The sequence below is a fragment of the Stigmatopora nigra genome, unplaced genomic scaffold, assembly GCF_051989575.1.
Source record: "Stigmatopora nigra isolate UIUO_SnigA unplaced genomic scaffold, RoL_Snig_1.1 HiC_scaffold_24, whole genome shotgun sequence".
Lineage (NCBI taxonomy): Eukaryota > Metazoa > Chordata > Actinopteri > Syngnathiformes > Syngnathidae > Stigmatopora > Stigmatopora nigra.
Window position 1 is genome coordinate 562,618 of NW_027551603.1, and position 21,082 is coordinate 583,699.

Below are 21,082 nucleotides of genomic sequence, written 5' to 3' on the forward strand. Positions count from 1 at the left end.
CCTTTTCTTGCTGTTCTGTCTCTTTAGAACAGAAGGACACTTTGCGCTTCACAGAATGCAAGTCTACAAGTACTGCTGCTTAGATGTGGTTGAATGTTAGGCCCCTAAGAAATACATGTGAAGCAACAGCAATGCTTTACAAGGTGTCTATTGTTTATATAAATAAACATAAAACAGGTTACAAAAACATGCTGTAAAATCCAAATCATATTTTATCATAGTTTCACATGCTTAAACTAATAGTAATTGTTTAGTATAAATGATCGTCATGTGAAAGACATTGTTTAGTATTCTTTCATTCATTCATTCTCTCAACCGCTTATCCTCACAAGGGTCACGGGGGGTGCTAAGGCCTATCCCAGCTATCTACGGGCACCAGGCGGGGGACAAAAGAATGAACATAATTTAAAGTAATTGCTCTACAGTTGTACTGCATACCGGAGGTCATTTAATTCATTCAGATCAAGAACCTCAAATAACATATCGGCTGGTATTGTTGGAGATGGAAATCCAACTCATTTTATCTCTGAGGGCTAGCTGCGAATGCACTTGCATTATGTCAGTAAAATTCTAGAAATCATAGCGAAAGGGTTATTTTTCAAGAAAATCTGTTCCCGAAAGACCGACAAATTGTCTTTATTTGATGCTCTTGTCAGGAGAGGTTGGATTGCCTTTCCTGGCATGACGTCACGATAACTATCAGCTGTCACTAATTACGTGATTAGATTATTTTTGGCGTCACTGGACAAGGTCCAAGTGGACATGGGGAAGCTGGAGCACCTCTTTGAGTCCAGGGCCAAAGAGACGCCATGGGCCAAGAAAGCGCCAGAGAGCAAAAAGTCCGAGATCCTGGTTCTGGACTCCGAGCGGAGCACCGCCATCAACATCGGGATGACGGTCCTGCCCGCCGTTCACGTCATCAAGAGCGCCATCCTCAACTTTGACGACTTTGCCATCAACAAGGAGGGTGTGGAGAAGATCCTGAGCATGACGCCCACAGAGGAGGAGAAGCAGAAGATCCGCGAGGCTCGCTCGGCCAATCCCGACGTTCCCCTGGGGACGGCCGAGGAATTCCTCTCGGGCCTGGCTTCCGTCAGCGCCTTGACCCCCCGCCTGCAGCTGTGGTCTTTCAAACTCAACTATGAGGCACTCGAGCAGGAGATCGCCGAGCCCCTGTTTGACCTGAAGTTGGGCATGGAGCAGCTGGCCGGCAACCGGACCTTCAAGAAGATCCTGGCCACGCTGCTGGCCGTGGGGAACTTCCTCAACGGGTGTCCTCCTCACCAAAATCTTCAGGCTCCCTCCATGGTGAATCAATTCCTCTGGGCATAGGCATAAGATAACTTGGGCGCTCTCTGGTGGTTGTACGCACCTGGGCATCATGATGAAACGGTAAAGGCTTCCCAGGGCGACGTGCATAGCAGTGGTGGGGCGTATGAGTACGCTGCGGCTCTAACTCTTCTACCAGCTGTGGCTCATCTCTAGAAATGATGTGCCTGAGAGCCCCGCACCACGGTGTGTCCATTACAAAATTCCTAAACGATTCTGAGGGGTTTCTTATACATTCCAAGCAGTCCGGTGTCTTCGAGGTGGATGGTTTGCGTCGCCGAGTGCGTCGGCGCGAGCGTGGGTGGCGCTCCGCTGGGTCCATAATGGTTGGATCGTGCTGTTACGATTTCGCCGCGTAGTGCGACGCGATCGTAGGGTAAGTTGAACCCAGATGCAGAGTCGCCGAAGTAATTGGAAAGGTGAGGCAGATCTGTAGCTCTTGTTGGTTGATTTAATAAACGGGGTAACATAACTTAAACAACTTGGCTTGACCACTCATTACAAACGAACTGAACATGCGGCGTGGCGTCAATGGAAACAGCAATTACTACGAGGATTAACAGGAAACGAAACCAGAACTTAACCAGTCGATCCAACCGCGTCCACAGAAAATCATAATGCTTAAATACCAAAAATAATCTAATCACGTAATTAGTGACAGCTGATAGTTATCGTGACGTCATGCCAGGAAAGGCAATCCAACCACTCCTGACAGCTCTGAGTGATTTTGGATCCTTTGTTTCTCCCCCAAGTAATGAGGACATGTTCTTTTTAAGATAGCTCTCCATCTAAGTCCTACTATAGGTCCAGTCTTGGTAAAAGGTGCATGATGACAACTGATCTATCTGAAATCCAGAATTTGATCTGGATTTCAGATAGATCACCCATGAAATGTCGAAAAAGATGCGGGGTATGATGCTCACAGCACCTGGTATTTCCAAGCGGTCTCCCAATCAGGTACTAACCAGGCCGTACCATGCTTGGCTTCCGAGATCGAACGAGATCGGGCCTTTTCAGGGTGGTATGGCCGTGAGCGGTACTGCTTCTGCAGATGGACACCCATGAAATGTCGAAAAAGATGCAGGGTATGATGCTCACTGCACCTGGTATTCCCAAGCGGTCTCCCAATCAGGTACTAACCAGGCCGAACCATGCTTGGCTTCCGAGATCGGACGAGATCGGGCCTTTTCAGGGTGGTATGGCCGTGAGCGGTACTGCTTTTGCAGATGGACACCCATGAAATGTCGAAAAAGATGCGGGGTATGCTGCTCACAGCACCTGGTATTCCCAAGCGGTCTCCCAATCAGGTACTAAACAGGCCGAACCATGCTTGGCTTCCGAGATCGGAGGAGATCGGGCCTTTTCAGGGTGGTATGGCCGTGAGCGGTACTGCTCTTGCAGATGGACACCCATGAAATGTCGAAAAAGATGCGGGGTATGATGCTCACAGCACCTGGTATTCCCAAGCGGTCTCCCAATCAGGTACTAACCAGGCCGAACCACGCTTGGCTTCCGAGATCGGACGAGATCGGGCCTTTTCAGGGTGGTATGGCCGTGAGCGGTACTGCACTAGCAGATGGACACCCATGAAATGTCGAAAAAGATGCGGGGTATGATGCTCACAGCACCTGGTATTCCCAAGCGGTCTCCCAATCAGGTACTAACCAGGCCGAACCATGCTTGGCTTCCGAGATCGGACGAGATCAGGCCTTTTCAGGGTGGTATGGCCGTGAGCGGTACTGCTCTTGCAGATGGACACCCATGAGCTAAAGTATTAATTCGACCTTCTACACCTGCTACCCAAATCAATTGGGATTTGACATTATTCAAAGTCAGTTGGAATATTCAGGTTATAAAAGAGGGGGGAAAAGGCAGGAATATATACAGCTATGTTTTACTTTTGTGCATTTCAGGCCAAATTGGTATTTGTCTTTGAGTCAGCAATAATAACAAAGGAGTAAAGTCAGCTTGATTGCAGTAAGACTTTTTGCACTCTATACACTCAATTTTCACATGTTGTTTTACTTCTGGACGCTGCAAATGGACTGCACATCTGTTGCATCGTGTGTATATATGTGTATTACCGTACTTTGAATTTTGATTTAAACCTTTACAACCCAACTACCTCAGATCAAGCAATTATAATGTAAAGTAGTAGATGTTTAAAAAAAGCACCAAATGCAAAAAGATAACAAAATAACAATACTAAATAGTCAAATAAGCAACTCCATTATTCTTTTAGAGAAAATATCTCAGCGGGGTCAAGTCATTCAATTCAAATCGACTGGTAATCAGATTCAATTAAAGACTAACTGATTGGGTGCAATGTTGTAGTGGCAGCACAACTAAATGAATGCACTGAATTTAAATGGGATTTATAAGTGTTTTCACATTTTATACTGTAAAACAAAAAATCACATAGGATTTATGGTTAAACACTGGAGCTACAGAATTTTACCAGAAATTACATTCAATTGGTATAGCACTTCAATAACCACCAATTTATTGGAACACTATTGTAGATTTTTCATTTCACTGAAACTAAAATTATATTGCTCCACCACCACATGCACACACCCCTTTTTTACTGTATAACTCTAGCAACCACAAGTATTTTATTTTTATTTTTTTAAGAAGAAAATGACTGACTATTCTTCTGTCTGTTCAGATATCACTACTTTTACATGATAAGAGAAGTAATTTTTAAAGAAGGCTCAGCAAAATACCCAGCATTCAATAGTACTGGCATGCTGGAACTTGCAAACTACACTCCTCAACTGCACGGAAAAAAAATAGAAAAAAACAGTCATACATTGTCTGCAGTACTTTCCACTCATTCTCTTACACTTTGTACTCCATCCTTTCTACACAAAAAGCATCATCCCGCTGTTACAGAGTAAAGAAGGTTGCACAGAGTCCTTTTCTTGCTGTTCTGTCTCTTTAGAACAGAAGGACACTTTGCGCTTCACAGAATGCAAGTCTACAAGTACTGCTGCTTAGATGTGGTTGAATGTTAGGCCCCTAAGAAATACATGTGAAGCAACAGCAATGCTTTACAAGGTGTCTATTGTTTATATAAATAAACATAAAACAGGTTACGAAAACATGCTGTAAAATCCAAATCATATTTTATCATAGTTTCACATGCTTAAACTAATAGTAATTGTTTAGTATAAATGATCGTCATGTGAAAGACATTGTTTAGTATTCTTTCATTCATTCATTCTCTCAACCGCTTATCCTCACAAGGGTCACGGGGGGTGCTAAGGCCTATCCCAGCTATCTACGGGCACCAGGCGGGGGACAAAAGAATGAACATAATTTAAAGTAATTGCTCTACAGTTGTACTGCATACCGGAGGTCATTTAATTCATTCAGATCAAGAACCTCAAATAACATATCGGCTGGTATTGTTGGAGATGGAAATCCAACTCATTTTATCTCTGAGGGCTAGCTGCGAATGCACTTGCATTATGTCAGTAAAATTCTAGAAATCATAGCGAAAGGGTTATTTTTCAAGAAAATCTGTTCCCGAAAGACCGACAAATTGTCTTTATTTGATGCTCTTGTCAGGAGAGGTTGGATTGCCTTTCCTGGCATGACGTCACGATAACTATCAGCTGTCACTAATTACGTGATTAGATTATTTTTGGCGTCACTGGACAAGGTCCAAGTGGACATGGGGAAGCTGGAGCACCTCTTTGAGTCCAGGGCCAAAGAGACGCCATGGGCCAAGAAAGCGCCAGAGAGCAAAAAGTCCGAGATCCTGGTCCTGGACTCCAAGCGGAGCACCGCCATCAACATCGGGATGACGGTCCTGCCCGCCGTTCACGTCATCAAGAGCGCCATCCTCAACTTTGACGACTTTGCCATCAACAAGGAGGGTGTGGAGAAGATCCTGAGCATGACGCCCACAGAGGAGGAGAAGCAGAAGATCCGCGAGGCTCGCTCGGCCAATCCCGACGTTCCCCTGGGGACGGCCGAGGAATTCCTCTCGGGCCTGGCTTCCGTCAGCGCCTTGACCCCCCGCCTGCAGCTGTGGTCTTTCAAACTCAACTATGAGGCACTCGAGCAGGAGATCGCCGAGCCCCTGTTTGACCTGAAGTTGGGCATGGAGCAGCTGGCCGGCAACCGGACCTTCAAGAAGATCCTGGCCACGCTGCTGGCCGTGGGGAACTTCCTCAACGGGTGTCCTCCTCACCAGAATCTTCAGGCTCCCTCCATGGTGAATCAATTCCTCTGGGCATAGGCATAAGATAACTTGGGCGCTCTCTGGTGGTTGTACGCACCTGGGCATCATGATGAAACGGTAAAGGCTTCCCAGGGCGACGTGCATAGCAGTGGTGGGGCGTATGAGTACGCTGCGGCTCTAACTCTTCTACCAGCTGTGGCTCATCTCTAGAAATGATGTGCCTGAGAGCCCCGCACCACGGTGTGTCCATTACAAAATTCCTAAACGATTCTGAGGGGTTTCTTATACATTCCAAGCAGTCCGGTGTCTTCGAGGTGGATGGTTTGCGTCGCCGAGTGCGTCGGCGCGAGCGTGGGTGGCGCTCCGCTGGGTCCATAATGGTTGGATCGTGCTGTTACGATTTCGCCGCGTAGTGCGACGCGATCGTAGGGTAAGTTGAACCCAGATGCAGAGTCGCCGAAGTAATTGGAAAGGTGAGGCAGATCTGTAGCTCTTGTTGGTTGATTTAATAAACGGGGTAACATAACTTAAACAACTTGGCTTGACCACTCATTACAAACGAACTGAACATGCGGCGTGGCGTCAATGGAAACAGCAATTACTACGAGGATTAACAGGAAACGAAACCAGAACTTAACCAGTCGATCCAACCGCGTCCACAGAAAATCATAATGCTTAAATACCAAAAATAATCTAATCACGTAATTAGTGACAGCTGATAGTTATCGTGACGTCATGCCAGGAAAGGCAATCCAACCACTCCTGACAGCTCTGAGTGATTTTGGATCCTTTGTTTCTCCCCCAAGTAATGAGGACATGTTCTTTTTAAGATAGCTCTCCATCTAAGTCCTACTATAGGTCCAGTCTTGGTAAAAGGTGCATGATGACAACTGATCTATCTGAAATCCAGAATTTGATCTGGATTTCAGATAGATCACCCATGAAATGTCGAAAAAGATGCGGGGTATGATGCTCACAGCACCTGGTATTCCCAAGCGGTCTCCCAATCAGGTACTAACCAGGCCGTACCATGCTTGGCTTCCGAGATCGGACGAGATCGGGCCTTTTCAGGATGGTATAGCCGTGAGCGGTACTGCTTTTGTAGATGGACACCCATGAAATGTCGAAAAAGATGCGGGGTATGCTGCTCACAGCACCTGGTATTCCCAAGCGGTCTCCCAATCAGGTACTAAACAGGCCGAACCATGCTTGGCTTCCGAGATCGGAGGAGATCGGGCCTTTTCAGGGTGGTATGGCCGTGAGCGGTACTGCTCTTGCAGATGGACACCCATGAAATGTCGAAAAAGATGCGGGGTATGATGCTCACAGCACCTGGTATTCCCAAGCGGTCTCCCAATCAGGTACTAACCAGGCCGAACCATGCTTGGCTTCCGAGATCGGACGAGATCGGGCCTTTTCAGGGTGGTATGGCCGTAAACGGTACTGCACTAGCAGATGGACACCCATGAAATGTCGAAAAAGATGCGGGGCATGGTTCTCACAGCACCTGGTATTCCCAAGCGGTCTCCCAATCTGGTACTAAACAAGTCTAACCATGCTTGGCTTCCGAGATCGGGCGAGATCGGGCCTTTTCAGGGTGGTATGGCCGTGAGCAGTACTGCTTTTGCAGATGGACACCCATGAAATGTCGAAAAAGATGCGGGGTATGATGCTCACAGCACCTGGTATTCCCAAGCGGTCTCCCAACCAGGTACTAACCAGGCCCAACCATGCTTGGCTTCCAAGATCGGACGAGATCGGGCCTTTTCAGGGTGGTATGGCCGTGAGCGGTACTGCACTAGCAGATGGACACCCATGAAATGTCGAAAAAGATGCGGGGTATGATGCTCACAGCACCTGGTATTCCCAAGCGGTCTCCCAACCAGCTACTAACCAGGCCCAACCATGCTTGGCTTCCGAGATCGGACGAGATCAGGCCTTTTCAGGGTGGTATGGCCGTGAGCGGTACTGCTCTTGCAGATGGACACCCATGAGCTAAAGTATTAATTCGACCTTCTACACCTGCTACCCAAATCAATTGGGATTTGACATTATTCTAAGTCAGTTGGAATATTCAGGTTATAAAAGAGGGGGGAAAAGGCAGGAATATATACAGCTATGTTTTACTTTTGTGCATTTCAGGCCAAATTGGTATTTGTCTTTGAGTCAGCAATAATAACAAAGGAGTAAAGTCAGCTTGATTGCAGTAAGACTTTTTGCACTCTATACACTCAATTTTCACATGTTGTTTTACTTCTGGACGCTGCAAATGGACTGCACATCTGTTGCATCGTGTGTATATATGTGTATTACCGTACTTTGAATTTTGATTTAAACCTTTACAACCCAACTACCTCAGATCAAGCAATTATAATGTAAAGTAGTAGATGTTTAAAAAAAGCACCAAAAGCAAAAAGATAACAAAATAACAATACTAAATAGTCAAATAAGCAACTCCATTATTCTTTTAGAGAAAATATCTCAGCGGGGTCAAGTCATTCAATTCAAATCGACTGGTAATCAGATTCAATTAAAGACTAACTGATTGGGTGCAATGTTGTAGTGGCAGCACAACTAAATTAATTCACTGAATTTAAATGGGATTTATAAGTGTTTTCACATTTTATACTGTAAAACAAAAAATCACATAGGATTTATGGTTAAACACTGGAGCTACAGAATTTTACCAGAAATTACATTCAATTGGTATAGCACTTCAATAACCACCAATTTATTGGAACACTATTGTAGATTTTTCATTTCACTGAAACTAAAATTATATTGCTCCACCACCACATGCACACACCCCTTTTTTACTGTATAACTCTAGCAACCACAAGTATTTTATTTTTATTTTTTTAAGAAGAAAATGACTGACTATTCTTCTGTCTGTTCAGATATCACTACTTTTACATGATAAGAGAAGTAATTTTTAAAGAAGGCTCAGCAAAATACCCAGCATTCAATAGTACTGGCATGCTGGATCTTGCAAACTACACTCCTCAACTGCACGGAAAAAAAATAGAAAAAAACAGTCATACATTGTCTGCAGTACTTTCCACTCATTCGCTTACACTTTGTACTCCATCCTTTCTACACAAAAAGCATCATCCCGCTGTTACAGAGTAAAGAAGGTTGCACAGAGTCCTTTTCTTGCTGTTCTGTCTCTTTAGAACAGAAGGACACTTTGCGCTTCACAGAATGCAAGTCTACAAGTACTGCTGCTTAGATGTGGTTGAATGTTAGGCCCCTAAGAAATACATGTGAAGCAACAGCAATGCTTTACAAGGTGTCTATTGTTTATATAAATAAACATAAAACAGGTTACGAAAACATGCTGTAAAATCCAAATCATATTTTATCATAGTTTCACATGCTTAAACTAATAGTAATTGTTTAGTATAAATGATCGTCATGTGAAAGACATTGTTTAGTATTCTTTCATTCATTCATTCTCTCAACCGCTTATCCTCACAAGGGTCACGGGGGGTGCTAAGGCCTATCCCAGCTATCTACGGGCACCAGGCGGGGGACAAAAGAATGAACATAATTTAAAGTAATTGCTCTACAGTTGTACTGCATACCGGAGGTCATTTAATTCATTCAGATCAAGAACCTCAAATAACATATCGGCTGGTATTGTTGGAGATGGAAATCCAACTCATTTTATCTCTGAGGGCTAGCTGCGAATGCACTTGCATTATGTCAGTAAAATTCTAGAAATCATAGCGAAAGGGTTATTTTTCAAGAAAATCTGTTCCCGAAAGACCGACAAATTGTCTTTATTTGATGCTCTTGTCAGGAGAGGTTGGATTGCCTTTCCTGGCATGACGTCACGATAACTATCAGCTGTCACTAATTACGTGATTAGATTATTTTTGGCGTCACTGGACAAGGTCCAAGTGGACATGGGGAAGCTGGAGCACCTCTTTGAGTCCAGGGCCAAAGAGACGCCATGGGCCAAGAAAGCGCCAGAGAGCAAAAAGTCCGAGATCCTGGTCCTGGACTCCAAGCGGAGCACCGCCATCAACATCGGGATGACGGTCCTGCCCGCCGTTCACGTCATCAAGAGCGCCATCCTCAACTTTGACGACTTTGCCATCAACAAGGAGGGTGTGGAGAAGATCCTGAGCATGACGCCCACAGAGGAGGAGAAGCAGAAGATCCGCGAGGCTCGCTCGGCCAATCCCGACGTTCCCCTGGGGACGGCCGAGGAATTCCTCTCGGGCCTGGCTTCCGTCAGCGCCTTGACCCCCCGCCTGCAGCTGTGGTCTTTCAAACTCAACTATGAGGCACTCGAGCAGGAGATCGCCGAGCCCCTGTTTGACCTGAAGTTGGGCATGGAGCAGCTGGCCGGCAACCGGACCTTCAAGAAGATCCTGGCCACGCTGCTGGCCGTGGGGAACTTCCTCAACGGGTGTCCTCCTCACCAGAATCTTCAGGCTCCCTCCATGGTGAATCAATTCCTCTGGGCATAGGCATAAGATAACTTGGGCGCTCTCTGGTGGTTGTACGCACCTGGGCATCATGATGAAACGGTAAAGGCTTCCCAGGGCGACGTGCATAGCAGTGGTGGGGCGTATGAGTACGCTGCGGCTCTAACTCTTCTACCAGCTGTGGCTCATCTCTAGAAATGATGTGCCTGAGAGCCCCGCACCACGGTGTGTCCATTACAAAATTCCTAAACGATTCTGAGGGGTTTCTTATACATTCCAAGCAGTCCGGTGTCTTCGAGGTGGATGGTTTGCGTCGCCGAGTGCGTCGGCGCGAGCGTGGGTGGCGCTCCGCTGGGTCCATAATGGTTGGATCGTGCTGTTACGATTTCGCCGCGTAGTGCGACGCGATCGTAGGGTAAGTTGAACCCAGATGCAGAGTCGCCGAAGTAATTGGAAAGGTGAGGCAGATCTGTAGCTCTTGTTGGTTGATTTAATAAACGGGGTAACATAACTTAAACAACTTGGCTTGACCACTCATTACAAACGAACTGAACATGCGGCGTGGCGTCAATGGAAACAGCAATTACTACGAGGATTAACAGGAAACGAAACCAGAACTTAACCAGTCGATCCAACCGCGTCCACAGAAAATCATAATGCTTAAATACCAAAAATAATCTAATCACGTAATTAGTGACAGCTGATAGTTATCGTGACGTCATGCCAGGAAAGGCAATCCAACCACTCCTGACAGCTCTGAGTGATTTTGGATCCTTTGTTTCTCCCCCAAGTAATGAGGACATGTTCTTTTTAAGATAGCTCTCCATCTAAGTCCTACTATAGGTCCAGTCTTGGTAAAAGGTGCATGATGACAACTGATCTATCTGAAATCCAGAATTTGATCTGGATTTCAGATAGATCACCCATGAAATGTCGAAAAAGATGCGGGGTATGATGCTCACAGCACCTGGTATTCCCAAGCGGTCTCCCAATCAGGTACTAACCAGGCCGTACCATGCTTGGCTTCCGAGATCGGACGAGATCGGGCCTTTTCAGGATGGTATAGCCGTGAGCGGTACTGCTTTTGTAGATGGACACCCATGAAATGTCGAAAAAGATGCGGGGTATGCTGCTCACAGCACCTGGTATTCCCAAGCGGTCTCCCAATCAGGTACTAAACAGGCCGAACCATGCTTGGCTTCCGAGATCGGAGGAGATCGGGCCTTTTCAGGGTGGTATGGCCGTGAGCGGTACTGCTCTTGCAGATGGACACCCATGAAATGTCGAAAAAGATGCGGGGTATGATGCTCACAGCACCTGGTATTCCCAAGCGGTCTCCCAATCAGGTACTAACCAGGCCGAACCATGCTTGGCTTCCGAGATCGGACGAGATCGGGCCTTTTCAGGGTGGTATGGCCGTAAACGGTACTGCACTAGCAGATGGACACCCATGAAATGTCGAAAAAGATGCGGGGCATGGTTCTCACAGCACCTGGTATTCCCAAGCGGTCTCCCAATCTGGTACTAAACAAGTCTAACCATGCTTGGCTGCCGAGATCGGGCGAGATCGGGCCTTTTCAGGGTGGTATGGCCGTGAGCGGTACTGCTCTTGCAGATGGACACCCATGAAATGTCGAAAAAGATGCGGGGCATGATGCTCACAGCACCTGGTATTCCCAAGCGGTCTACCAATCAGGTACGAACCAGGCCGAACCATGCTTGGCTGCCGAGATCGGACGAGATCGGGCGAGATCGGGCCTTTTCAGGGTGGTATGGCCGTGAGCGGTACTGCTTTTGCAGATGGACACCCATGAAATGTCGAAAAAGATGCGGGGCAAGATGCTCACAGCATCTGGTATTCCCAAGCGGTCTCCCAATCAGGTACTAAACAGGCGGAACCCTGCTTGGCTGCCGAGATCGGACGAGATCGGGCGAGATCGGGCCTTATCAGGGTGGTATGGCCGTGAGCGGTACTGCTCTTGCAGATGGACACCCATGAAATGTCGAAAAAGGTGCGGGGTATGATGCTCACAGCACCTGGTATTCCCAACCAGTCTCCCAATCAGGTACCAACCAGGCCGAACCATGCTTGGCTGCCGAGATCGGACGAGATCGGGCGAGATCGGGCCTTTTCAGGGTGGTATGGCCGTGAGCGGTACTGCTCTTGCAGATGGACACCCATGAAATGTCGAAAAAGATGCGGGGTATGATGCTCACAGCACCTGGTATTCCCAAGCGGTCTCCCAATCAGGTTCTAACCAGGCCGAACCATGCTTGGCTGCCGAGATCGGACGAGATCGGGCGAGATCGGGCCTTTTCAGGGTGGTATGGCCGTGAGTGGTACTGTACTAGCAGATGGACACCCATGAAATGTCGAAAAATATGCGGGGTATGATGCTCACAGCACCTGGTATTCCCAAGCGGTCTCCCAATCAGGTACGAACCAGGCCGAACCTTGCTTGGCTTCTGAGATCGGACGAGATCGGGCCTTTTCAGGGTGGTATGGCCGCGAGTGGTACTGCGCCTGCAGATGGACACCCATGAAATGTCGAAAAAGATGCGGGGTATGATGCTCACAGCACCTGGTATTCCCAAGGGGCCTCCCAATCAGGTACTAACCAGGCCGAACCATGCTTGGCTTCCGAGATCGGACGAGATTGGGCCTTTTCAGGGTGGTATGGCCGGGGGCGGTACTGCACTAGCAGATGGACACCCATGAAATGTCGAAAAAGGTGCGGGGTATGATGCTCACAGCATCTGGTATTCCCAAGCGGTCTCCCAATCAGGTACTAACCAGGCCGAACCATGCTTGGCTTCCGAGATCAGACGAGATCGGGCCTTTTCAGGGTGGTATGGCCGTGAGCGGTACTGCACCAGCAGATGGACACCCATGAAATGTCGAAAAAGATGCTGGGTATGATGCTCACAGCACCTGGTATTCCCAAGCGGTCTCCCAATCAGGTACTAACCAGGCCGAACCATGCTTGGCTTCCGAGATCAGAGGAGATCGGGCCTTTTCAGGGTGGTATGGCCGTGAGCGGTACTGCTCTTGCAGATGGACACCCATGAAATGTCGAAAAAGATGCGGGGTATGATGCTCACAGCACCTGGTATTCCCAAGCGGTCTCCCAATCAGGTACTAACCAGGCCGAACCATGCTTGGCTTCCGAGATCGGACGAGATCGGGCCTTTTCGGGGTGGTATGGCCGTGAGCGGTACTGCACTAGCAGATGGACACCCATGAAATGTCGAAAAAGATGCGGGGTATGATGCTCACAGCACCTGGTATTCCCAAGTGGTCTCCCAATCAGGTACTAACCAGGCCGAACCATGCTTGGCTTCCGAGATCAGACGAGATCGGGCCTTTTCAGGGTGGTATGGCCGTAAGCGGTACTGCTTTTGCAGATGGACACCCATGAAATGTCGAAAAAGATGCGGGGTATGATGCTCACAGCACTTGGTATTCCCAAGCGGTCTCCCAATCAGGTACTAAACGGGCCGAACCATGCTTGGCTGCCGAGACAGGACGAGATCGGGCCTTTTCAGGGTGGTATGGCCGTGAGCGGTACTGCACTAGCAGATGGACACCCATGAAATGTCGAAAAAGATGCGGGGTATGATGCTCACAGCACTTGGTATTCCCAAGCCGTCTCCCAATCAGGTACTAACCAGGCCGAACCATGCTTGGCTTCCGAGATCGGACGAGATCGGGCCTTTTCAGGGTGGTATGGCCGTGAGCGGTACTGCTCTTGCAGATGGACACCCATGAAATGTCGAAAAAGATGCGGGGTATGATGCTCACGGTACCTGGTATTCCCAAGCGGTCTCCCAATCAGGTACTAACCAGGCCGAGCCATGCTTGGCTTCCGAGATCGGACGAGATCGGTCCTTTTCAGGGTGGTATGGCCGTAAGCAGTACTGCTCTTGCAGATGGACACCCATGAAATGTCGAAAAAGATGCGGGGTATGATGCTCACAGCACCTGGTATTCCCAAGCGGTCTCCCAATCAGGTACTAAACAGGCCGAACCATGCTTGGCTTCCGAGATCGGACGAGATCGGGCCTTTTCAGGGTGGTATGGCCGTGAGCGGTACTGCACTAGCAGATGGACACCCATGAAATGTCGAAAAAGATGCGGGGTATGATGCTCACAGGACCTGGTATTCCCAAGCGGTCTCCCAATCAGGTACTAACCAGGCCGAACCATGCTTGGCTTCCGAGATCGGGCGAGATCGAGCCTTTTCAGGGTGGTATGGCCGTGAGCGGTACTGCTCTTGCAGATGGACACCCATGAAATGTCGAAAAAGATGCGGGGTATGATGCTCACAGCACCTGGTATTCCCAAGCGGTCTCCCAATCAGGTACTAAACAGGCCGAACCATGCTTGGCTTCCAAGATCGGACGAGATAGGGCCTTTTCAGGGTGGTATGGCCGTGAGCGGTACTGTTCATGCAGATGGACACCCATGAAATGTCGAAAAAGATGCGGGGTATGATGCTCACAGCACCTGGTATTCCCAAGCGGTCTCCCAATCAGGTACTAAACAGGCCGAACCATGCTTGGCTTCAAAGATCGGACGAGATCGGGCCTTTTCAGGGTGGTATGGCCGTGAGCGGTACTGCACTAGCAGATGGACACCCATGAAATGTCGAAAAAGATGCGGGGTATGATGCTCACAGGACCTGGTATTCCCAAGCGGTCTCCCAATCAGGTACTAACCAGGCCGAACCATGCTTGGCTTCCGAGATCGGGCGAGATCGAGCCTTTTCAGGGTGGTATGGCCGTGAGCGGTACTGCTCTTGCAGATGGACACCCATGAAATGTCGAAAAAGATGCGGGGTATGATGCTCACAGCATCTGGTATTCCCAAGCGGTCTCCCAATCAGGTACTAACCAGGCCGAACCATGCTTGGCTTCCGAGATCAGACGAGATCGGGCCTTTTCAGGGTGGTATGGCCGTGAGCGGTACTGCACCAGCAGATGGACACCCATGAAATGTCGAAAAAGATGCTGGGTATGATGTTCACAGCACCTGGTATTCCCAAGCAGTCTCCCAATCAGGTACTAAACGGGCCGAACCATGCTTGGCTGCCGAGACAGGACGAGATCGGGCCTTTTCAGGGTGGTATGGCCGAGAGCGGTACTGGTCTTGCAGATGGACACCCATGAAATGTCGAAAAAGATGCGGGGTATGAAGCTCACAGCACCTGGTATTCCCAAGCGGTCTCCCAATCAGGTACTAAACGGGCCGAACCATGCTTGGCTGCCGAGACAGGACGAGATCGGGCCTTTTCAGGGTGGTATGGCCGTGAGCGGTACTGCTCTTGCAGATGGACACCCATGAAATGTCGAAAAAGATGCGGGGTATGATGCTCACAGCACCTGGTATTCCCAAGCGGTCTCCCATTCAGGTACTAAACAGGCTGAACCATGCTTGGCTTTCGAGATCGGACGAGATCGGGCCTTTTCAGGGTGGTATGGCCGTGAGCGGTACTGCTCTTGCAGATGGACACCCATGAAATGTCGAAAAAGATGCGGGGTATGATGCTCACAGCACCTGGTATTCCCAAGCGGTCTCCCAATCAGGTACTAACCAGGCCGAACCATGCTTGGCTTCCGAGATCGGACGAGATCGGGCCTTTTCGGGGTGGTATGGCCGTGAGCGGTACTGCACTAGCAGATGGACACCCATGAAATGTCGAAAAAGATGCGGGGTATGATGCTCACAGCACCTGGTATTCCCAAGTGGTCTCCCAATCAGGTACTAACCAGGCCGAACCATGCTTGGCTTCCGAGATCGGACGAGATCGGGCCTTTTCAGGGTGGTATGGCCGTAAGCGGTACTGCTCTTGCAGATGGACACCCATGAAATGTCGAAAAAGATGCGGGGTATGATGCTCACAGCACTTGGTATTCCCAAGCGGTCTCCCAATCAGGTACTAAACGGGCCGAACCATGCTTGGCTGCCGAGACAGGACGAGATCGGGCCTTTTCAGGGTGGTATGGCCGTGAGCGGTACTGCACTAGCAGATGGACACCCATGAAATGTCGAAAAAGATGCGGGGTATGATGCTCACAGCACTTGGTATTCCCAAGTGGTCTCCCAATCAGGTACTAACCAGGCCGAACCATGCTTGGCTTCCGAGATCAGACGAGATCGGGCCTTTTCAGGGTGGTATGGCCGTGAGCGGTACTGCACCAGCAGATGGACACCCATGAAATGTCGAAAAAGATGCTGGGTATGATGCTCACAGCACCTGGTATTCCCAAGCGGTCTCCCAATCAGGTACTAAACGGGCCGAACCATGCTTGGCTGCCGAGACAGGACGAGATCGGGCCTTTTCAGGGTGGTATGGCCGTGAGCGGTACTGCATTAGCAGATGGACACCCATGAAATGTCGAAAAAGATGCGGGGTATGATGCTCACAGCACCTGGTATTCCCAAGCGGTCTCCCAATCAGGTACTAAACAGGCCGAACAATGCTTGGCTTCCGAGATCGGGCGAGATCGGGCCTTTTCAGGGTGGTATGGCCGTGAGCGGTACTGCTCTTGCAGATGGACACCCATGAAATGTCGAAAAAGATGCGGGGTATGATACTCACAGCACCTGGTATTCCCAAGCGGTCTCCCAATCAGGTACTAAACAGGCCGAACCATGCTTGGCTTCCGAGATCAGACGTGATCGGGCCTTTTCAGGGTGGTATGGCCGTGAGCGGTACTGCTCTTGCAGATGGACACCCATGAAATGTCGAAAAAGATGCGGGGTATGATGCTCACAGGACCTGGTATTCCCAAGCGGTCTCCCAATCAGGTACTAACCAGGCCGAACCATGCTTGGCTTCCGAGATCAGACGAGATCGGGCCTTTTCAGGGTGGTATGGCCGTGAGCGGTACTGCACCAGCAGATGGACACCCATGAAATGTCGAAAAAGATGCTGGGTATGATGCTCACAGCACCTGGTATTCCCAAGCGGTCTCCCAATCAGGTACTAACCAGGCCGAACAATGCTTGGCTTCCGAGATCGGAGGAGATCGGGCCTTTTCAGGGTGGCATAGCCGTGAGCGGTACTGCCCTTGCAGATGGACACCCATGAAATGTCGAAAAAGATGCGGGGTATGATGCTCACAGCACCTGGTATTCCCAAGCGGTCTCCCAATCAGGTACTAACCATGCCGAATCATGCTTGGCTTCCGAGATCGGACGAGATCGGGCCTTTTCGGGGTGGTATGGCCGTGAGCGGTACTGCACTAGCAGATGGACACCCATGAAATGTCGAAAAAGATGCGGGGTATGATGCTCACAGCACCTGGTATTCCCAAGCGGTCTCCCAATCAGGTACTAACCAGGCCGAACAATGCTTGGCTTCCGAGATCGGACGAGATCGGGCCTTTTCAGGGTGGTATGGCCGTGAGCGGTACTGCTCTTGCAGATGGACACCCATGAAATGTCGAAAAAGATGCGGGGTATGATGCTCACAGCACTTGGTATTCCCAAGCGGTCTCCCAATCAGGTACTAAACGGGCCGAACCATGCTTGGCTGCCGAGACAGGACGAGATCGGGCCTTTTCAGGGTGGTATGGCCGTGAGCGGTACTGCTCTTGCAGATGGACACCCATGAAATGTCGAAAAAGATGCGGGGTATGATGCTCACAGCAGCTGGTATTCCCAAGCGGTCTCCCATTCAGGTACTAAACAGGCTGAACCATGCTTGGCTTCCGAGATTGGACGAGATCGGGCCTTTTCAGGGTGGTATGGCCGTGAGCAGTACTGCACTAGCAGATGGACACCCATGAAATGTCGAAAAAGATGCGGGGTATGATGCTCACAGCACTTGGTATTCCCAAGCGGTCTCCCAATCAGGTACTAAACAGGCCGAACCATGCTTGGCTTCCGAGATCGGACGAGATCGGGCCTTTTCAGGGTGGTATGGCCGTAAGCGGTACTGCACCAGCAGATGGACACCCATGAAATGTCGAAAAAGATGCGGGGTATGATGCTCACAGCACCTGGTATTCCCAAGCGGTCTCCCAATCAGGTACTAACCAGGCCGAACAATGCTTGGCTGCCGAGATCGGACGAGATCGGACGAGATCGGGCCTTATCAGGGTGGTATGGCCGTGAGCGGTACTGCTCTTGCAGATGGACACCCATGAAATGTCGAAAAAGATGCGGTGTATGATGCTCACAGCACCTGGATTTCCCAAGCGGTCTCCCAATCAGGTACTAACCAGGCCGAACCATGCTTGGCTGCCGAGATCAGACGAGATCGGACGAGATCGGGCCTTATCAGGGTGGTATGGCCGTGAGCGGTACTGCTCTTGCAGATGGACACCCATGAAATGTCGAAAAAGATGCAGGATATGATGCTCACAGCACCTGGTATTCCCAAGCGGTCTCCCAATCAGGTACTAACCAGGCCGAACCATGCTTGGCTGCCGAGATCGGACGAGATCGGGCCTTTTCAGGGTGGTATGGCCGTGAGCGGTACTGCTCCTGCAGATGGACACCCATGAAATGTCGAAAAAGATGCGGGGTATGGTGCTCACAGCACCTGGTATTCCCAAGCGGTCTCCCAATCAGGTACTAACCAGGCCGAACCATGCTTGGCTTCCGAGGTCGGACGAGATCGGGCCTTTTCAGGGTGGTATGGCCGTGAGCGGTACTGGGCTTGCAGATGGACACCCATGAAATGTCGAAAAAGATGCGGGGTATGACGCTCACAGCATCTGGTATTCCCAAGCGGTCTCCCAATCAGGTACTAACCAGGCCGAACAATGCTTGGCTGCAGAGATCGGACGAGATCGGGCCTTTTCAGGGTGGTATGGCCGTGAGCGGTATTGCCCTTGCAGATGGACACCCATGAAATGTCGAAAAAGATGCGGGGTATGATGCTCACAGCACCTGGTATTCCCAAGCGCTCTCCCAATCAGGTACTAACCAGGCCGAACCATGCTTGGCTTCCGAGATCGGACGAGATCGGGCCTTTTCAGGGTGGTATGGCCGTGAGCGGTACTGCTCTTGCAGATGGACACCCATGAAATGTCGAAAAAGATGCGGGGTATGACGCTCACAGCATCTGGTATTCCCAAGCGGTCTCCCAATCAGGTACTAACCAGGCCGAACAATGCTTGGCTGCAGAGATCGGACGAGATCGGGCCTTTTCAGGGTGGTATGGCCGTGAGCGGTATTGCCCTTGCAGATGGACACCCATGAAATGTCGAAAAAGATGCGGGGTATGATGCTCACAGCACCTGGTATTCCCAAGCGCTCTCCCAATCAGGTACTAACCAGGCCGAACCATGCTTGGCTTCCGAGATCGGACGAGATCGGGCCTTTTCAGGGTGGTATGGCCGTGAGCGGTACTGCTCTTGCAGATGGACACCCATGAAATGTCGAAAAAGATGCGGGGTATGATGCTCACAGCACCTGGTATTCCCAAGCGGTCTCCCAATCAGGTACTAACCAGGCCGAACTTTGCTTGGCTTCCGAGATCGGACGAGATCAGGCTTTTTCAGGGTGGTATGGCCGTGAGCGATACTGCTCTTGCAGATGGACACCCATGAAATGTCGAAAAAGATGCGGGGTATGATGCTCACAGCACCTGGTATTCCCAAGCGGTCTCCCAATCAGGTACTAACCAGGCCGAACTATGCTTGGCTTCCGAGATCGGGCGAGATCGGGCCTTTTCAGGGTGGTATGGCCGTGAGCGGTACTGCTCTTGCAGATGGACACCCATGAAATGTCGAAAAAGATGCGGGGTATGATGCTCACAGCACCTGGTATTCCCAAGCGGTCTCCCAATCAGGCACTAAACAGGCCGAACCATGCTTGGCTTCCAAGATCGGACGAGATCGGGCCTTTTCAGGGTGGTATGGCCGTGAGCGGTACTGCACTAGCAGATGGACACCCATGAAATGTCGAAAAAGATGCGGGGTATGATGCTCAGAGCACCTGGTATTCCCAAGCGGTCTCCCAATCAGGTACTAAACAGGCCGAACCATGCTTGGCTTCCACGATCGGACGAGATCGGGCCTTTTCAGGGTGGTATGGCCGTGAGCGGTACTGCACTTGCAGATGGACACCCATGAAATGTCGAAAAAGATGCGGGGTATGGTGCTCACAGCATCTGGTATTCCCAAGCGGTCTCCCAATCAGGTACTAAACAGGCCGAACCATGCTTGGCTTCCGAGATCGGACGAGATCGGGCCTTTTCAGGGTGGTATGGCCGTGAGCGGTACTGCACTAGCAGATGGACACCCATGAAATGTCGAAAAAGATGCGAGGTATGATGCTCACAGCACCTGGTATTCCGAAGCGGTCTCCCAATCAGGTACTAAACAGACCGAACCATGCTTGGCTGCCGAGATCGGACGAGATCGGGCCTTTTCAGGGTGGTATGGCCGTGAGCAGTACTGCACTAGCAGATGGACACCCATGAAATGTCGAAAAAGATGCGGGGTATGATGCTCACAGCACCTGGTATTTCCAAGCGGTCTACCAATCAGGTACTAACCAGGCCGAACCATGCTTGGCTTCCAAGAACGGACGAGATCGGGCCTTTTCAGGGTGGTATGGCCGTGCGCGGTACTGCACTAGCAGATGGACACCCATGAAATGTCGAAAAAGATGCGGGGTACGATGCTCACAGCACCTGGTATTCCCAAGCGGTCTTCCAACCAGGTACTAACCAGGCCGAACCATGCTTGGCTTCCGAGATCGGACGAGATCGGGCCTTTTCAGGGTGGTATGGCCGTGAGCGGTACTGCTGTTGCAGATGGACACCCATGAAATGTCGAAAAAGATGCGGGGCATGGTTCTCACAGCACCTGATATTCCCAAGCGGTCTCCCAATCTGGTACTAAACAAGTCTAACCATGCTTGGCTTCCGAGATCGGACGAGATCGGGCCTTTTCAGGGTGGTATGGCCGTGAGCGGTACTGCACTAGCAGATGGACACCCATGAAATGTCGAAAAAGATGCGGGGTATGATGTACACAGCACCTGGTATTCCCAAGCGGACTCCCAATCAGGTACTAACCAGGCCGAACCATGCTTGGCTTCCAAGATCGGACGAGATCGGGCCTTTTCAGGGTGGTATGGCCGTGAGCGGTACTGCACTAGCAG

The 21,082-nt window shown here is 49.9% G+C and overlaps 2 non-coding genes and 66 pseudogenes across 2 annotated transcripts; all 68 read right to left on the reverse strand.

The window, feature by feature from the left end:
* Positions 1–2,245: 2,245 nt before the first annotated feature.
* LOC144189565 (5S ribosomal RNA) lies at positions 2,246–2,364 on the reverse strand (annotated as a pseudogene).
* Positions 2,365–2,420: 56 nt separating this feature from the next.
* LOC144188952 (5S ribosomal RNA) lies at positions 2,421–2,539 on the reverse strand (annotated as a pseudogene).
* Positions 2,540–2,595: 56 nt separating this feature from the next.
* Positions 2,596–2,714, reverse strand: LOC144189239 (5S ribosomal RNA; annotated as a pseudogene).
* A 56-nt stretch (positions 2,715–2,770) lies between these two features.
* On the reverse strand, positions 2,771–2,889 carry LOC144182979 (5S ribosomal RNA; annotated as a pseudogene).
* A 56-nt stretch (positions 2,890–2,945) lies between these two features.
* LOC144187763 (5S ribosomal RNA) lies at positions 2,946–3,064 on the reverse strand (annotated as a pseudogene).
* Positions 3,065–6,491: 3,427 nt separating this feature from the next.
* LOC144189035 (5S ribosomal RNA) lies at positions 6,492–6,610 on the reverse strand (annotated as a pseudogene).
* A 56-nt stretch (positions 6,611–6,666) lies between these two features.
* LOC144189240 (5S ribosomal RNA) lies at positions 6,667–6,785 on the reverse strand (annotated as a pseudogene).
* Positions 6,786–6,841: 56 nt separating this feature from the next.
* Positions 6,842–6,960, reverse strand: LOC144187953 (5S ribosomal RNA; annotated as a pseudogene).
* Positions 6,961–7,016: 56 nt separating this feature from the next.
* Positions 7,017–7,135, reverse strand: LOC144183444 (5S ribosomal RNA; annotated as a pseudogene).
* A 56-nt stretch (positions 7,136–7,191) lies between these two features.
* LOC144189336 (5S ribosomal RNA) lies at positions 7,192–7,310 on the reverse strand. The gene has a single exon (XR_013324956.1). It is a non-coding gene; the product is annotated as a 5S ribosomal RNA (ribosomal RNA).
* Positions 7,311–7,366: 56 nt separating this feature from the next.
* Positions 7,367–7,485, reverse strand: LOC144187607 (5S ribosomal RNA). Its single transcript, XR_013324879.1, has one exon. It is a non-coding gene; the product is annotated as a 5S ribosomal RNA (ribosomal RNA).
* Positions 7,486–10,912: 3,427 nt separating this feature from the next.
* Positions 10,913–11,031, reverse strand: LOC144189036 (5S ribosomal RNA; annotated as a pseudogene).
* A 56-nt stretch (positions 11,032–11,087) lies between these two features.
* LOC144189241 (5S ribosomal RNA) lies at positions 11,088–11,206 on the reverse strand (annotated as a pseudogene).
* A 56-nt stretch (positions 11,207–11,262) lies between these two features.
* On the reverse strand, positions 11,263–11,381 carry LOC144187954 (5S ribosomal RNA; annotated as a pseudogene).
* Positions 11,382–11,437: 56 nt separating this feature from the next.
* On the reverse strand, positions 11,438–11,556 carry LOC144184515 (5S ribosomal RNA; annotated as a pseudogene).
* A 56-nt stretch (positions 11,557–11,612) lies between these two features.
* Positions 11,613–11,741, reverse strand: LOC144185602 (5S ribosomal RNA; annotated as a pseudogene).
* Positions 11,742–11,797: 56 nt separating this feature from the next.
* LOC144187054 (5S ribosomal RNA) lies at positions 11,798–11,926 on the reverse strand (annotated as a pseudogene).
* A 56-nt stretch (positions 11,927–11,982) lies between these two features.
* Positions 11,983–12,111, reverse strand: LOC144186569 (5S ribosomal RNA; annotated as a pseudogene).
* Positions 12,112–12,167: 56 nt separating this feature from the next.
* LOC144186851 (5S ribosomal RNA) lies at positions 12,168–12,296 on the reverse strand (annotated as a pseudogene).
* Positions 12,297–12,352: 56 nt separating this feature from the next.
* On the reverse strand, positions 12,353–12,471 carry LOC144183640 (5S ribosomal RNA; annotated as a pseudogene).
* Positions 12,472–12,527: 56 nt separating this feature from the next.
* On the reverse strand, positions 12,528–12,646 carry LOC144185992 (5S ribosomal RNA; annotated as a pseudogene).
* A 56-nt stretch (positions 12,647–12,702) lies between these two features.
* Positions 12,703–12,821, reverse strand: LOC144189881 (5S ribosomal RNA; annotated as a pseudogene).
* A 56-nt stretch (positions 12,822–12,877) lies between these two features.
* LOC144188058 (5S ribosomal RNA) lies at positions 12,878–12,996 on the reverse strand (annotated as a pseudogene).
* Positions 12,997–13,052: 56 nt separating this feature from the next.
* Positions 13,053–13,171, reverse strand: LOC144188183 (5S ribosomal RNA; annotated as a pseudogene).
* A 56-nt stretch (positions 13,172–13,227) lies between these two features.
* On the reverse strand, positions 13,228–13,346 carry LOC144187258 (5S ribosomal RNA; annotated as a pseudogene).
* Positions 13,347–13,402: 56 nt separating this feature from the next.
* On the reverse strand, positions 13,403–13,521 carry LOC144186782 (5S ribosomal RNA; annotated as a pseudogene).
* Positions 13,522–13,577: 56 nt separating this feature from the next.
* On the reverse strand, positions 13,578–13,696 carry LOC144182374 (5S ribosomal RNA; annotated as a pseudogene).
* Positions 13,697–13,752: 56 nt separating this feature from the next.
* LOC144191601 (5S ribosomal RNA) lies at positions 13,753–13,871 on the reverse strand (annotated as a pseudogene).
* Positions 13,872–13,927: 56 nt separating this feature from the next.
* LOC144187492 (5S ribosomal RNA) lies at positions 13,928–14,046 on the reverse strand (annotated as a pseudogene).
* A 56-nt stretch (positions 14,047–14,102) lies between these two features.
* On the reverse strand, positions 14,103–14,221 carry LOC144183084 (5S ribosomal RNA; annotated as a pseudogene).
* Positions 14,222–14,277: 56 nt separating this feature from the next.
* On the reverse strand, positions 14,278–14,396 carry LOC144191445 (5S ribosomal RNA; annotated as a pseudogene).
* A 56-nt stretch (positions 14,397–14,452) lies between these two features.
* Positions 14,453–14,571, reverse strand: LOC144182522 (5S ribosomal RNA; annotated as a pseudogene).
* A 56-nt stretch (positions 14,572–14,627) lies between these two features.
* On the reverse strand, positions 14,628–14,746 carry LOC144183085 (5S ribosomal RNA; annotated as a pseudogene).
* Positions 14,747–14,802: 56 nt separating this feature from the next.
* On the reverse strand, positions 14,803–14,921 carry LOC144189882 (5S ribosomal RNA; annotated as a pseudogene).
* Positions 14,922–15,152: 231 nt separating this feature from the next.
* Positions 15,153–15,271, reverse strand: LOC144184613 (5S ribosomal RNA; annotated as a pseudogene).
* Positions 15,272–15,327: 56 nt separating this feature from the next.
* On the reverse strand, positions 15,328–15,446 carry LOC144191738 (5S ribosomal RNA; annotated as a pseudogene).
* Positions 15,447–15,502: 56 nt separating this feature from the next.
* Positions 15,503–15,621, reverse strand: LOC144188184 (5S ribosomal RNA; annotated as a pseudogene).
* A 56-nt stretch (positions 15,622–15,677) lies between these two features.
* Positions 15,678–15,796, reverse strand: LOC144182511 (5S ribosomal RNA; annotated as a pseudogene).
* A 56-nt stretch (positions 15,797–15,852) lies between these two features.
* LOC144186783 (5S ribosomal RNA) lies at positions 15,853–15,971 on the reverse strand (annotated as a pseudogene).
* Positions 15,972–16,027: 56 nt separating this feature from the next.
* Positions 16,028–16,146, reverse strand: LOC144189391 (5S ribosomal RNA; annotated as a pseudogene).
* Positions 16,147–16,202: 56 nt separating this feature from the next.
* On the reverse strand, positions 16,203–16,321 carry LOC144185027 (5S ribosomal RNA; annotated as a pseudogene).
* A 56-nt stretch (positions 16,322–16,377) lies between these two features.
* LOC144182548 (5S ribosomal RNA) lies at positions 16,378–16,496 on the reverse strand (annotated as a pseudogene).
* A 56-nt stretch (positions 16,497–16,552) lies between these two features.
* On the reverse strand, positions 16,553–16,671 carry LOC144190244 (5S ribosomal RNA; annotated as a pseudogene).
* Positions 16,672–16,727: 56 nt separating this feature from the next.
* Positions 16,728–16,846, reverse strand: LOC144190052 (5S ribosomal RNA; annotated as a pseudogene).
* A 56-nt stretch (positions 16,847–16,902) lies between these two features.
* LOC144182700 (5S ribosomal RNA) lies at positions 16,903–17,021 on the reverse strand (annotated as a pseudogene).
* A 56-nt stretch (positions 17,022–17,077) lies between these two features.
* On the reverse strand, positions 17,078–17,196 carry LOC144183726 (5S ribosomal RNA; annotated as a pseudogene).
* Positions 17,197–17,252: 56 nt separating this feature from the next.
* Positions 17,253–17,371, reverse strand: LOC144189063 (5S ribosomal RNA; annotated as a pseudogene).
* A 56-nt stretch (positions 17,372–17,427) lies between these two features.
* On the reverse strand, positions 17,428–17,546 carry LOC144186786 (5S ribosomal RNA; annotated as a pseudogene).
* A 56-nt stretch (positions 17,547–17,602) lies between these two features.
* Positions 17,603–17,721, reverse strand: LOC144186199 (5S ribosomal RNA; annotated as a pseudogene).
* A 56-nt stretch (positions 17,722–17,777) lies between these two features.
* Positions 17,778–17,896, reverse strand: LOC144191477 (5S ribosomal RNA; annotated as a pseudogene).
* A 56-nt stretch (positions 17,897–17,952) lies between these two features.
* On the reverse strand, positions 17,953–18,081 carry LOC144186078 (5S ribosomal RNA; annotated as a pseudogene).
* Positions 18,082–18,137: 56 nt separating this feature from the next.
* Positions 18,138–18,266, reverse strand: LOC144184464 (5S ribosomal RNA; annotated as a pseudogene).
* A 56-nt stretch (positions 18,267–18,322) lies between these two features.
* Positions 18,323–18,441, reverse strand: LOC144185939 (5S ribosomal RNA; annotated as a pseudogene).
* A 56-nt stretch (positions 18,442–18,497) lies between these two features.
* Positions 18,498–18,616, reverse strand: LOC144183049 (5S ribosomal RNA; annotated as a pseudogene).
* A 56-nt stretch (positions 18,617–18,672) lies between these two features.
* LOC144185944 (5S ribosomal RNA) lies at positions 18,673–18,791 on the reverse strand (annotated as a pseudogene).
* Positions 18,792–18,847: 56 nt separating this feature from the next.
* LOC144190010 (5S ribosomal RNA) lies at positions 18,848–18,966 on the reverse strand (annotated as a pseudogene).
* A 56-nt stretch (positions 18,967–19,022) lies between these two features.
* On the reverse strand, positions 19,023–19,141 carry LOC144185945 (5S ribosomal RNA; annotated as a pseudogene).
* A 56-nt stretch (positions 19,142–19,197) lies between these two features.
* On the reverse strand, positions 19,198–19,316 carry LOC144190011 (5S ribosomal RNA; annotated as a pseudogene).
* A 56-nt stretch (positions 19,317–19,372) lies between these two features.
* Positions 19,373–19,491, reverse strand: LOC144189438 (5S ribosomal RNA; annotated as a pseudogene).
* A 56-nt stretch (positions 19,492–19,547) lies between these two features.
* LOC144191157 (5S ribosomal RNA) lies at positions 19,548–19,666 on the reverse strand (annotated as a pseudogene).
* A 56-nt stretch (positions 19,667–19,722) lies between these two features.
* On the reverse strand, positions 19,723–19,841 carry LOC144182439 (5S ribosomal RNA; annotated as a pseudogene).
* A 56-nt stretch (positions 19,842–19,897) lies between these two features.
* On the reverse strand, positions 19,898–20,016 carry LOC144186400 (5S ribosomal RNA; annotated as a pseudogene).
* A 56-nt stretch (positions 20,017–20,072) lies between these two features.
* Positions 20,073–20,191, reverse strand: LOC144190936 (5S ribosomal RNA; annotated as a pseudogene).
* Positions 20,192–20,247: 56 nt separating this feature from the next.
* Positions 20,248–20,366, reverse strand: LOC144182572 (5S ribosomal RNA; annotated as a pseudogene).
* Positions 20,367–20,422: 56 nt separating this feature from the next.
* On the reverse strand, positions 20,423–20,541 carry LOC144186487 (5S ribosomal RNA; annotated as a pseudogene).
* A 56-nt stretch (positions 20,542–20,597) lies between these two features.
* LOC144183189 (5S ribosomal RNA) lies at positions 20,598–20,716 on the reverse strand (annotated as a pseudogene).
* A 56-nt stretch (positions 20,717–20,772) lies between these two features.
* On the reverse strand, positions 20,773–20,891 carry LOC144191281 (5S ribosomal RNA; annotated as a pseudogene).
* A 56-nt stretch (positions 20,892–20,947) lies between these two features.
* LOC144183424 (5S ribosomal RNA) lies at positions 20,948–21,066 on the reverse strand (annotated as a pseudogene).
* Between the last annotated feature and the right edge of the window lie 16 nt (positions 21,067–21,082).